This window comes from Piliocolobus tephrosceles, chromosome 6 (assembly GCF_002776525.5).
Source record: "Piliocolobus tephrosceles isolate RC106 chromosome 6, ASM277652v3, whole genome shotgun sequence".
Classification (NCBI taxonomy): Eukaryota; Metazoa; Chordata; class Mammalia; order Primates; family Cercopithecidae; genus Piliocolobus; species Piliocolobus tephrosceles.
The window spans coordinates 44415862-44429859 of NC_045439.1; the positions used below are offsets into that span (position 1 = coordinate 44415862).

General features: G+C 35.9%; 1 protein-coding gene across 2 annotated transcripts in view; it reads left to right on the top strand.

Annotated features, from left to right (window-relative positions):
• The window catches only part of KCNH5 (potassium voltage-gated channel subfamily H member 5), a 952486-nt gene that overhangs the window by 828846 nt on the left and 109642 nt on the right, over positions 1 to 13998 (top strand). The gene's annotated exons all lie outside the window — the stretch shown is intronic.

A 13998-nucleotide genomic window follows, 5' to 3' on the forward strand; every position in this document is an offset into this window, starting at 1 on the left:
ATATGTTGTTTCTTATATATTATTTATGCATGTATTACTGCCACGGAAAATTCTAGGAAGCATACTTGTGCATGTAAATATTTAAATACCTATACTTTTTTGTCTATTTCAGTGGTTCCAGAGGACTAAATTCCTGAGGCAAACTTTACTTATAGTGAAAAGTTTAATTTACCAGAAAGCTCAGTCAAATATTGCTATCCTATTTCAACTATAAGTAATAATGTAATAGGCTTTACTCAATGAAAACATATTGATGATGGTCTGCTTTGATAAATGTCAGCATATTGAGAGTGTGAAAAGAAGAGCTTGTGCTCTTTGAAAGATTTCTGATTTTAATGTACATAGTCATTTTACACATACATACACTGATATATATTTTTTCACACATACACGCTGATATATATACATGTATACATATGCACATTGATATACATATATAAATCTATAACCTATGAAAGTGTTAGTGTTGTGAAAAAATGTTTCAATATGACTTCAATTGCTGAAATATATTTTGATTTATCTTGTTTACACTTAATTTCCCAACCTTTTCAATACAACTTTGTAGCTGTTATTTTATGTATACTTGATTTTTAAAAATCTATATGCACATACACATGAGTATACACATATATGGTATATGAGAATATGTATGTATGTATTTGAATATATATATATATTCTTTTATATCATCAGCTCTCAAAATCGTTTTGGATTTAGATGTAATATAAAAAATATAACCAATCAATATATTCTTTGCTTCATTTAATACTCTGTGACCTATTTTGACTACCTTCACTTTCTACAGTTTGTGTTTTGTGTGTGTGTATATATCTTAAATTGTATAAATAATTTGGGAAGACAGCTTACTTTACTTTGCTGTCTCTGTTGGAAGACTGGTAGACTTAAACATCAACTTTCAAAATCACAGTCATTCTAAGAAATAATTTATTTGGCAACTAATTCTGTTTCACGTATTTATTTTTTCTCTTTAAATATTACCTGTTTGTTTAATAAGTAATTTTGTTTTTAATGTAAACTTTTTTTCACCATTAAGGTATAATTTACAAACAAAAATTGCATATATTTTAGGTATACAGTGTGATGTTTTGATATATGTATATATAATGAACTAATCACTACAATCAAACATTTATTACCTCATACAGTTATCCATTTTGTGTGTGTGTGGTGAGAATATTTAAATATTCCTTTTTAAACTAAACTTTTTGAAGTAAATTTTAAAAATTGAGATGTTACACAATACTGAAAAGTGAACAAATTATATTATAAATAAATAGTGTGATAAAATTTCACAAAGTGGACACATGTGTAGCCAGGATATTAAAACCTTATTATCAGAACCCCAGAAGTGCATCTCCCATGTCTTCTTCAGAAATTAACCAACTCTGGCCCTTAAGAATAATATAAACCTTGACCTTCAGCACCAGAAATGAGTTTTGCATTTTTGAACTTTATATAAATGTAGACTATACTCTTTTGTATCAAGCTCTTTTTCAGTCAACGTTATGTTGTTGAGATCCATGGATTTATGCTATGTATAGTTGTTACTTCTTTCATTCTCATTGCTGAAAAGCAGTCCATTGTATGACTGTGCCACAATGTATTAATATTTATCTATTTCAACATTAATGAATCTTTGAGTAATTTTCAGTTTGGAGCTATTATGAATAGTGCTGCTATACACACTGTAGTTCACAAGATTTGCTGCATATATATAGATGTTTCTGTTGCATATATACCTACAAGTGAAATTCTTTTGGGTCTCAGAATATATGCATGTCCGACTGTTACAATATAGTCAGATAATTTTCCAAAGCAGTGGTGCCAGTTCACTTCCACTTGGTATGAGGTGGCTCATTCTTTCTTTCTTTTTTTTTCTTTTTCTTTCTTTTTTTTCTTTTTGGGATAGAGTCTCGCTTTGTCGCCCAGGCTGGAGTGCAGTGGCGTGAACTTGGTTCACTGCAACCTCCACCTCCAGGGTTCAGGTGATTATCCTACCTCAGCCTCCCAGGTAGCTAGGACTGCAGGCGCCTGTCACCACGCCTGGCTAATTTTTGTATTTTTAGTAGAGACAGAGTTTCCCCATGTTGGCCAGGCTGGTCTCGAGCGCCTGACCGACTCATTCTTTTAAAGATGGGAACATCACTTGTCATAGGGGACTAAACAGATCATGGCCAGTAGAAAAAAATATTGTTTGTTTTTTCTGGGCACTTAAAAGTATATTTCCAATTTTAGAAAATACTTTCACAGGTGTGTAAAAGTACTGTTATTTAGTCATATATCTGCACGTGAGACAGTAAAGACATGAGATTAAGAACAAAGCACAGTAGAAACTCTAAATTTCATCCAAGTCCTGTCTTTGGAAAGTTAGTGGCCCAAGACATGTGCTGCCTAACAAGTTGAAAAATCGTAACAATTGCTGTTTGTTGTTATTGCAAAACTAAGATAGTGAAAAGCCTGGTAGAATTGGTTCCCTACGTTTTTGAAACCAAAACTTTAGGTCTCATTTTTATGTATGAAGTCTAGTCACAGAAAATTTATCTCTAAAGTGAAACCAATGAAGTTTAACCTATAATCCTTCACTGGTTGTGGCAGTCTTTTATTGCTGAATATGACCTTTTATTTTTCAATAATGGAAGTTAATTTGGTTTGGTTTTATTCACTACATTGTTCCTGGTTTAATTCCTTGGAGGTTTTGACACTCCTAGAGATTGTCAGATTGACTTCCAGAGAGCTACTTCCTTTTGCTTGGCATGACTGCATGACTGCCTGGTTATACTTTTTATTTCCTTTAAATGTAAAGGTGAGCTTTCTTTTCTTCCCAAGAAATGAATGAGAATTAAATTCCTGTGAAGAGCTACTTGAGCTCCTCATTCCCAGGAAGGATTGTAAAAATATTTTATGGGCAAATGTCACTTGCCTGACTCCCTCCACTGGCTTTCACTGACTTAATAATACCAGCTCCATTAGATTCATAAAGAGAGATTAATTAACAGTGCATCACTTAATTGTGTCAAAAGAAGGAGGGATTTGGTGGTAGCTTCAATGTCTATCAAAATGTCATTAATGCATTTATTCCTTTGTCCTAAAAATAGGGGGATCATTGAGACTTATTCATTATTATTCAAAATAGCTGATACTGAATTATTCCTGAAGAAGGATTTTATAGATAATCAATACAATAACTTAGAGCAGTAAGAGACCTCAAGAAGAAGCCTTGTTTAGTTTACTGCCTTCAGGTCCTTAAAGTGAAATTATCCTCATTATCCCCTTTTGCATATTAGAAATATGTTATAGCTTCATTAATAGTGTTGAATCTGTGAACACTGAGCTAGAGGGCAGTGGTAGTAGAGTAACTTCACTAAGACTAAAGCTCTCCCAGATTCTGCCTCATTACACTATACAACTCTAGTTTTGTTTCAGGTGAAATTGCTATTCCTCTTTCAAATGTATTTGAAGATTAAAGACAGAGATTATTAAGAACGTGTAACATACTCTCATACACAGTTGGTTAGAGTGTAATTTGGTATACCTTTTCTAGGAAGCAGTTTGGCAAGAGCCTTAAAGATGTTTTTGTATTTTACCTACTAATTTTACTTCTAAAAATCTGTGCTTAGACAATCTGAAATAGGTACAAGGGTATTTGTTGTAACTTGATTTATAAAAGGGAAAACTGGAAATGTTGATATCCAGTTATAATGTAATGGTTAAATTAATTGTGCCATGAATATTTGATGGGATATTGTACAAGGATTGCAATTTGGTTTTAAAATATGTATTTCATAGCATAGGAATTGATTATAATGTGATAATGAGTCATTATAGCAAGAAATAAAATGGTAGAGTTTAAAGTTTTATAGCAATGGTATCTACACATAGATAAGTATAAATAATGGAAGAATTTTTTCCTCTTTATGATTTTTATTTTCCATATTTTATATAATGAATATTAAAAAGCATTTTAAGTATATTCAAAGAACGAATGAGAAAATAAAGCCTTCTTTCTTTGACTCTCTCTAGTCAACCATTTCCTTAGAGGATTTTGGTTTAATTTATTGCCTTCTCTGTTAATTATCATCTTTAGACTCCCTTATCTTCTAAGGTTTTGTGACATTATTGATACCATAGTGGATGAAAGTGATTGAGGGAAGGGACCCAAGGAAATAGCATGTATCAAATGCTCACCTCTGGCTCAGGTCCTTTTCATGTATACAATAAAACTTGTGTTTCAAATAAGACGTCTTCTTCTGGGTGAGTGGTAATGGGATATAAACAACTTAACAGTGAATCCTATGTCTTTATCAACATAGTCAAGTATGTGATACTTTGTTGGAGCTGAAATTAAAAAGTGCTTAAAGATGGAAATAAAGTGGCAATGAAAGTTAGGCTGTTCTATGGCAGTGGCGGGGCATTTATGGCTTCCTAATAAATAAACTATAGATTTTATCAATTGGACCTTAAATAATTTTCAAAAATCAGCATTTTTATTTTTTTGGTACAGAGAACCAGAAAACATGAGAAGGTACCAGATATTATATTTTTTTCCTGGTTGAGCTTCACGAAGGAGTGCAGCTTAATTGCTGGAACTCAAGAGTTTGGAGTTTCGCTTGTAATTTGTTGACAGGACCTGAGGAAGTCACATAATCTTTATGAGACACATTTACTTTATCTGTAAAATGGCAGTGAACTAGGAAAAGTGACTTTTCAAATCGTGCCTAATTGGATGCTTCAGGGGAGCAGGTACAATAAGAGTTTTTGTGGATAGATATGGAGGGCCTGCATAGTACTGGGCACGTAACTAACACATAACCAGCGCTCAATAACTATGAGCTGAATGAATGACTGAATGTGCCCTAAGCAATGCTGACTGGGAGTCTGCCTTTCCAGCAAAGCTTTTCTCAGCATAATTCTGCTTATATCTAATTTATATGTTGGGCATAAATTAAGGTGTTCATTAAAAAAAGTAAAGAATGATTTTATGGTTGAAACCAAGTTTGAAATATCTATTGATAATTCTGTGCTACTATTTCTGATTATTATTTAAAAACAACAACAACAAATTACAACACCTCTTGCTCTCATTTTCTTCTATATATTACTAAATTCTATGAGACAGCTGTGTCTATACTGTATTCATGGTAGAAAGAAGGATAATCTGTGCTTTGACAGATAAATCAGTGATGACTAGACAGAGAAAGGGAAGATGGGACATGCCAGTAAAAAGGAAAAGCATGTGTGAAGGCAAAGAGTCATGGGAGAACATGGCAAGCTTAGAGTGGTGAAAAAGGTGGTGTGACTGGAAGGCAGGGTTGGAGGATGGTAGTAAGATTGGAGCAGGATCCCACCATAAAGAGCCCTGTATGCTTGGTTAGGACTTTGGCTGTAGTTGATGGGGAAGCAAGCCATTAGATATTTTAAGAAAACAGAGATGACATGATAATATTTGTGTTTCACTAAGAGTTCTGTAATCCCAATGTTGAGGTTAGATCTTTGGATCTTGAGAATACTTGCTAAGATACCTCTTGACTTTGGGTTGAGTGAATATCATAAATAATTTCAAAAGGTTTTCTTTTTCAGACCATGACATTCATTTTTTTTTTTTTTTCCTCAGGGTTGTTTTGCAGAATTCTGAAAAATGGTTTCTTACATACTACCATTGTTACAGGACCCCAACATTTACCCAAAGATAGCCATTGGGTCAGGGTTTCTGCACTATAGTTCCTTCTGTTGTTGCCAGAAATATGTTACAGGAAAGGGGTCCTGATTCAGACCCCAAGAGAGGGTTCTTGGATCCCGTGCAAGAAAGAATTCAGGGCGAGTCCATAGTACAAATTGCGACTTACTAAGCAACTTTATTAAGAACGTAAAGGAAGGCCGTTTATTAAGAACGTAAAGGAAGGCCGGGCACGGTGGCTCAAGCCTGTAATCCCAGCACTTTGGGAGGCCGAGACAGGCGGATCACGAGGTCAGGAGATCGAGACCATCCTGGCTAACACTGTGAAACCCTGTCTCTACTAAAAAAAAAAAAAAAAAACAAAAAACAAAAAACTAGCCGGGCGAGGTGGCGGGCGCCTGTAGTCCCAGCTGCTCCGGAGGCTGAGGCAGGAGAATGGTGTAAACCCCGGAGGCGGAGGTTGCAGTGAGCTGAGATCCGGCCACTGCACTCCAGCCCGGGCGACAGAGCGATACTCCGTCTCAAAAAAAAAAAAAAAAAAAAAAAAAAGAACGTAAAGGAGTAAAAAAATGGCTACTTCATAGACAGAGCAGCCCTGAGGGCTTTATTTCTTGATGATATTCTAAACAAGGGGTGGATTATTCATGCTTCCCCTTTTTATATATAGACATCCTGAAGTTGATATCACATTTGTAAATTGTCATGGCACTGATGGGAGTGTAGCAGTGAGGATGACCAGAGGTCACTCTTGTGGCCATCATGGTTTTGGTAGGATTTAGCGAGCTTCTTTACTCCCACCTATTTTATCAGAAAGGTCTTTATGACCTGTATCTTGTGCCAACCTCTTATCTTATCCTGTGACTTAGAATGGCTTAACTGTCTGGGAGTGCAGCCTAGTAGGTCTCAGCCTCATTTTACCCAGCTCCTATTCAAGATGGAGTTGTTCTGGTTCACATCCCTCTGACATTTCCCACCTCCATTTTGTAAGAGAACCCTTAATCATAAGGGTTGCAGAGGGATGAAGATCTATCTTCTGTAATGTCTTCAGGCTTAATAGGGTGATGATATTCCTGCCTAACTATTAGGGTCTCTTGTGTTTGGGGTAAAGAGGAACTTAGTTAGAAAACATCAGTATAGTGAGGGCCATTTATAACTCCTGAGTTTCGACGAGAGGTGATATCTGGAAGATTGATAAGTGTTTAGTTTAAGAAAACATTCAGTAAGCTTGTTCCTTATTCCTACACAAAGAGTGTAAGAGTAATATATTCCACAAGAACAAAACAAAATAACTTAAGTTATTCCAGGTAAACTAAATTAGAAGACTTTTCATGAACTAGGCAACTTTTGGAACTAAGCTGATATGGGGTTGTTAGCTGATTGTAATATGCCCAGAATTAGAATACTGATCCAGGTTTTTATATTTCCCATCCCTCTTGTTTCTTCTAAACAGCAGTCAGGGATCATTGATTGGTTCACAGGAATAAGTGGGGTTAGCCTAAATTGCAGAAACAAACTTAAAAACAACTAATGAGACTAGAATTTAATAACAAGTGTACCATAGTTCTTGAAAAATACTATTTCTCTCTCCAGTTTCTCATTTTTACTAAAGACAAATTATGGTAAGACTGATTTGCTTTATTATACTTGGCCTGATAATTTGTATAAAGTTCAGCAAGAATAATTATTTTTCACCTAGGCTTCTTAATTGGCTTTGATGGAACTCTGTTTCACAAGGGATCTCATATAAGAGTTTTTAAAAGCCAAACCCTGACATGGGTTTGTACCCTCAAATACCTATGAGTTGGGTAAATTCCTCCCCTTTTGAAGTTCCAAGATAACTTGGGGCTCCTGGACCTGTGAGAAAGTGACATTCTTTACTTACCATAGGTCAGAAACCCGGTACAGGCACTGTGTATGCAAGGTATGAGGCCAGTTCCCCAAAGGGCTTTTATTGACTCTACAAGTCAAGTTTGATTCCTTAAAGGAAAGCACACCATTCCAGTCAAAGTCTTGGTAAAATAACCAGTTTCTCCAGTTGTGTCCTGTTACAGAAGAAAACAGATTCTTACTGCACTTAAGCAAATAACTATGTTGCCATAAGTTAAGAATACTAATAACTAGTTTCCAAATTCTGGAGAAATCAGGTAGAGAGAAACAAATATGTTCCAAATTTTGTTCACAGCAGTATACTTTGCTCGATTGCTACAAGCTGTAAATAGCTCAAAAGAAAAGTTTCCTTGACTCTGAAAAAACAAAGGATCAGCAACGTTTTAAGCAAAGTTAAAAAGTTTTCTATTGGTTCAGTTGATTCAGTTAACTCCTGTTCTGTTTGATATTCATGAACATTCCAGCTCTTCATGAGAGTTCTGAAAGTTATTTTCTCTATTCTAATGTTACAATTTCCAGTTATTAGAAACCTACATTTAGGAACACCTGCTAGAGTTCTATAGTTGATTATAAACCACCTTCTAAAGAGGATTAAAAGAAGACAGCAGTTGACTGTGGATGATAAAAAGTTTTAGGACAGTCACTATTAAAGCCACAATTGATAAGGAATTTTGTTTACTTCTGTGACATGCAAAGTTTTACAATAACAATTATAATTATTATAATTATATTTGTTAATAACATACACTAAGTCATATTAGAATTATAGGAGTTTCCCATAATTTTAGAACATATACCAGTAACATATTTATGCAAATACAGTCCAAAGAAAGCAAAACACCATTTCACATTTGATAATGCTTCCTGTATGATTTTTATACCAAATAAGCCAAATTTCACCTTTATAATAATGTACTATTAATGTTAAACTGAAATTTTAAGTAAAACTTTATAGATATATTTACTCAATTTTAATATTTAACCATAAGGTTAGATTCTTATAAACCTTTTATAACCCTTTACATTTTTTTGTAAAACAGCAGATCAGTGCTCTAAGGAAAACCTGTTGTGCTTCTATTCCAATGTTTAATTTACCGAAAAACTGAATAATACCTCTTTAACTTTAGCCAATATGTTTACACACAGAATCTTTTACAATTAATTTTTATAAACCTTCCACAACCTGTTTAAATCTTTAGCTTTATTCTATCTAACTTAAAACACTCCTTTAACCCTTTATGCAAAAAAAATCCACATTCCCAGGCCTTCTTATAATCTTTTACCAAAAGTACATTCTACTTTCCTTACACACCTTACATGTAAAACTGTATCTTCACTAGTCTCAGTTACATGTTGTGTTGTTAACTTTTAGTGACTTTTACTTCTGGTGAAACCCTGGTTGGTAAGCAATTTTAATCATGTACTAGGTGTGGAGCCTAGCCTAAGATATACCAAGCAGAAGTGCAGATAAGAGCCAACTCTCCAGCATAGCTAGGGGGTGTGACTAAGTCCACATGTCCCCAGGCCTTACCTTACTTAAGAAGGTAAGTTGTACAGTAAGAGTTATAGTGGCATTTTATTAAGCATTTAGCAGGCCTAACAACCTTTGAATTGCACATTTTTTTGCATAAATTCCCTTTCACAAATCCTTTCACTTACACAGATCATCTGAGACATTCTTGGACTTTCTGACTTGCTCTAAACATCCCTCCTTTTAAACAACCAGTCATTTTACTTTAGGACAAGAATTTATGATACAAGATCCTTTTTTTATATAAAATCTCTTTCTTTATAATTTGTATAGCTTGGGGGCATGGCGAATTCCACATGCCCCCAGGTCTTATCTATAATCTAATGGCTTTAAGGTAGGTAAATTGAACAATTTTTAAAAGTTAAAGAAGCAGTGTATGACCTTAGCAAACTTAGGCATTTAGCAAACTTAATATCTGACCTGCATAATTTAGACTAAATGTTTTTATTTTATCAATAATTTTAAAACTGTTTTTATTTTGCAAAGATTACTAAAGTTACATGAACTAAAAGGCATTACAGTTTTTTATTTTGCTTTCAAAATATTTAAGTGCGTATTTTTGTTTCAGCCAATTAATTAGAGCTCTTTTATATAAACATTACACACAACATATATATAGCTACACAGAAAGACAGAAGGTTACTACAGTAGTTATAAGATTTTTCATTTGCCAGTTTCTAAGTTTCTTATTTGGGTTACTGGGTTTAGGTTCATGGGGTTTTTTTTGGCAGAGTCTAATCCAACCTCTGACTTGGAGTTCAACATGTGGTCTCTGGGCAGGATGGTCACCCTGAGTAACAGAAATGATAAGAAAGGGAAAGGAGAGACAGAAAAACATTGCCTGTGGCAGGGTAGAGAAGGCAAAATGTTCAGGAAGGTCAGAGAAAGGCCCGCCCATTGCAGCAACACTGAAAAGTTCAGGCAGCTGCTTCTCGGTAGCAAAGGGATCTTTTCCAGCAATCCTGTCAACTCTCAAGTTTCCCCTTTCAGGGAGGAAAAACCTCCCCATATCCCACAATCCTGTCCGTGCCTAACCCTGTCACCCACAGCCACAGCCATCAGCAAAGAGTGCAAGGCAGATTAATTCAAAGAGAATAGCAGTTAGCATCCATAGTGCCAAACCAGTTCTTAGCTGAGAGGGACTTTACCAAGAGAGGCCTCTAACCCCCTAAATCTTAGAAGGGACTCTAGCCCTCCTAAGTTGGGCCTCTAACCCAAGGTCAGTCAAGCCTCATTGCCTTTTATTAAGAGAGGCCTCTAACCCACTCTGTCTTAGGAGAGACTCTAGTTCCCCTAAGTTGAGCCTGCAACCCAATCCCATTCTTTATCTGTGTACCCCACCACTTACCCAAAGTCATCCAATCAGTGCTGCGGTCTGTTTCCTTTGGGGGATGGTGGTTTCTTCAGTATCATCCCTTCTGAAGTTCACCAGAAATATGTTACAGGACCCCAACACTTACCCAAAGGTAGCGGTTGGGTCAGGGTTTCTGCACTATAATCCCTTCGGTGGTTACCAGAAATAGGTTACAGGAAAGGGGTCCTGATCCAGACCCCAAGAGAGGATTCTTGGATCTTACACAGGAGAGAATTCAGGTCAAGTCCACAGTACAAAGTGAAAGCAAGTTTATTAAGAAAGTAAAGGAATAAAAGAATGGCTATTCCATAGAGCTGCCCCGAAGGCTGCTGGTTGCCCATTTTTATGGTTATTTCTTGACGATATGCAAGAGGTGGATTATTCATGCCTCCCCTTTTTACACCATATTGGGTAACTTTCTGACATTGCCATGGCATTTGTAAATGTCATGGCGCTGATGGGAGTGTAGCAGTGAGGACAATCAGAGGTCACTCCGTGGCCATTTTGATTTCGGTAGACCGGCTTCTTTACTGCAACCTGTTTTATCAGCAAGGTCTTTATGACCTGTATCTTGTGCTGACTTCCTATTTCATCCTGTGACTTAGAATGATTTAACTGTCTGGAAATGCAGCCCAGTAGCTTTCAGCCTCATTTTACCCAGCACCTATTCAAGACGGAGTTGTTCTGGTTCACACGCCTCTGACACTATAGCTCTTACAAAGAAAATGTATTGCTCATCTTAATGAAGAGGCTAATTTGTTAATATTTTGTTGCAAATAGGGGAGAAACAACTCTGAAAACAAACAAAAGTCACTTTTAACCTAAATATTTTCTTCTGAAATATAATTTTAATTGTTTGTAACTATGAAATCCTCATTAGGAAACCTACCTACAATAAATTGGATCTGATGTTCAAGGCAGAATACATGGAAACTGAGACCAGTGGGCCAGGAGTGAAAGTTGTCTTGAATGATAATTTTACTCCATCACTTAAAACCAAGTTTTTCCTTGGCCAAGACAGTTATTAACATTTAATTTCCAGAGTAAATAACAAGATACTTATATTTTGATGGCAAAAACATCATGTAACACACATGCTCTATCTAAGGTTGGGGAAGGAAGGCGCTTGCCAGTGGGTGTGACTTTGGTTGATCTATTTTAGCATTTAGTTTTACCTTGTCACTTTTTAATATCTGGACATAAATAGATACCATCAATCAAAATAATAAATCAATTATTGTCATATGTTAAGTGAAACAAAAAAGGAAAGATACTCATAATGTAATAAAATCCTCTTTTCACATGCCAATAAACAGAGAATATCGCAAATATTGGAATATTTCATTTGCAACACGAATCCTAAAAAACATTATTAAAAGGAAATAACATGACTGTTACCAAAATGCATAGAAAACAGTGAAAGCCCTATATGGTAAATGCATTGAAATAGAGCAGTCTATTTTTCCATTAAGGTATTCAGTGTAATGTTTGTGTATGTGTGTATGTATTTAAATTTTTTTGTTCTTCTAGAGCTAATTTCATTTTCAACTTGGCAAAAAATATTAACCTTAATCAGTGCTTAAAATATCTTCAGGTTTGTGCTGAAATATTTTCTTAATTCTGTCTGGAAACCTATCAAAGTGCCCAGATGAAGACTTCAGACAGAGTGGGAAGTGAAAAAAGCGAATTGTTTTTGTTGAGATTTTAAGCAACAATAAACTCTGTAGGAGGACAGATGTTCCGTAGTAACAATAAGAGCTAGTATTTCCTCTACCTTGCTATGTGCCAGGCTATACTAGGCTCAATTCATGCCCTGTCATTTAATTTCTGCAATAAGCCTAAGATATAAGCACTATCATTATTCCCATTTCACAGATGAGGTTTGGAGGAATTAAATAAGGTGCTCCAGGTTACAAAGGTTGTGATAGTTTTGAACCCAGACTGAAATCCTCTTAAACCTGATCTTTTTTGCTGCCTCTAAGTAAAGACTCACAGGCAGCCCGTGCTTCTGTGTCACTCTGGCCACGCCCCTATCATTCCACTTCTTTCATTGTATTGCATTTGTCCCTTTACACACCCACCTCCCACACTTTCTGGTTAGCTTCCCTGAGGCAAACACAGTGTCTTACTTATCCTTCTGTTCTGAGGATTTAACATAGTGATGTGACCCTTGTGGAAGCTCAGCAAGTGCCTGTGGAATGACTAATATGTTGTCCAAAGTCACGGAAGGTTTATATGTTAAAGAAAACATTGCCTTGTTATATACAATAACTGATGTGAAAACAGTGTCAATTACTTTTAAAGCTGTGTTAGGCATTCCTTTCCTCAAAGATCAGATTTTTCAGAAAGGTGGGTGAGCAGATTGCTGCTGCCTATAGGAATTTGAGGGAGTATGAAAAAAACCCAGAGATGATTAAATAATGTGAAATGTATGTACAGTATTAAGAAAAGTTAAGAGAAGAGATATTGAAAGCCTAATTTAATTAATGGTTTTTACATTAATGATGGGTTTGTCTTCTCTACAGGGAAGCAACCCATTTTTCATTGACAGTGACACCCAATAAAAAGGAATAGTCCTGGCTAACACGGTAAAACCCCGTCTCTGCTAAAAATACAAAAAAAATTAGCCGGGCGTGGTGGTGGGTGCCTGTAGTCCCAGCTACTCGGGAGGCTGAGGCAGGAGAATGGCATGAACCCACCAGGCAGAGCTTGCAGTGAGCGGAGATCCCGCCACTGCACTCCAGCCTGGGCGACAGAGTGAGATAATGTCTCAAAAAAAAAAAAAAAAGAAAAAAAAGAATAGTCAGACATTTTCAAGCCTTAGGAAATGTTTTAAAGCTTAAAATGCAATTAGTAGAGCAAAGAAAATGATTTCATATGTATTAAAATATTATGCAGTATTACTTAATGGGGTAAATCAATTTAGCTTCAGCTTTGAGGGATTGAAATCCGATCAAAGAAAACCATTTCTGGTTATAAGGAATAGTTTACAAAGGGGGTTTGAGGAGCATTCTAAATGAGTTTACACTTGCATCTTTAAAATGGGTGGTATTAACTTCCGCAATCACATCTTGCTCCACGATGTTCTGATTAAATATGATGATAATGTCCATTTTAATTTGGGTCTTTAATCACCCTGTCAGAAAGCTGTAGCCAATAAAAGCTCTCTAGTCCTTGCTGTATAAGCATACTTCTGCCATTTGCTTCCTCTTTAAAGGATGCCTACAGCTTGAATTCTGCTACTGCCTGCAGCAGTGTTCAGAAGTGAAAGACCAGAATGAACAAGGACTGCCATACAAAATAACGTACCCACCCTGCCAGCACTGACATTTCCAACCACCCAAGCCTTACAGAAGGCTGGTCAATACCCTTGGCCCTCCCTGAACATGAATTTATTTGTAAAAGGAAAACCTTTTACAAATATATCAAGAAAATATATCAAGGGTGGAGTTAGTCTGCCAGTGCCAGTATGTCAAGTTGCCAGGGTGCTTTTGTTGATTTTGTTTTCTGGAAGCTGTCTAGCATGAATCC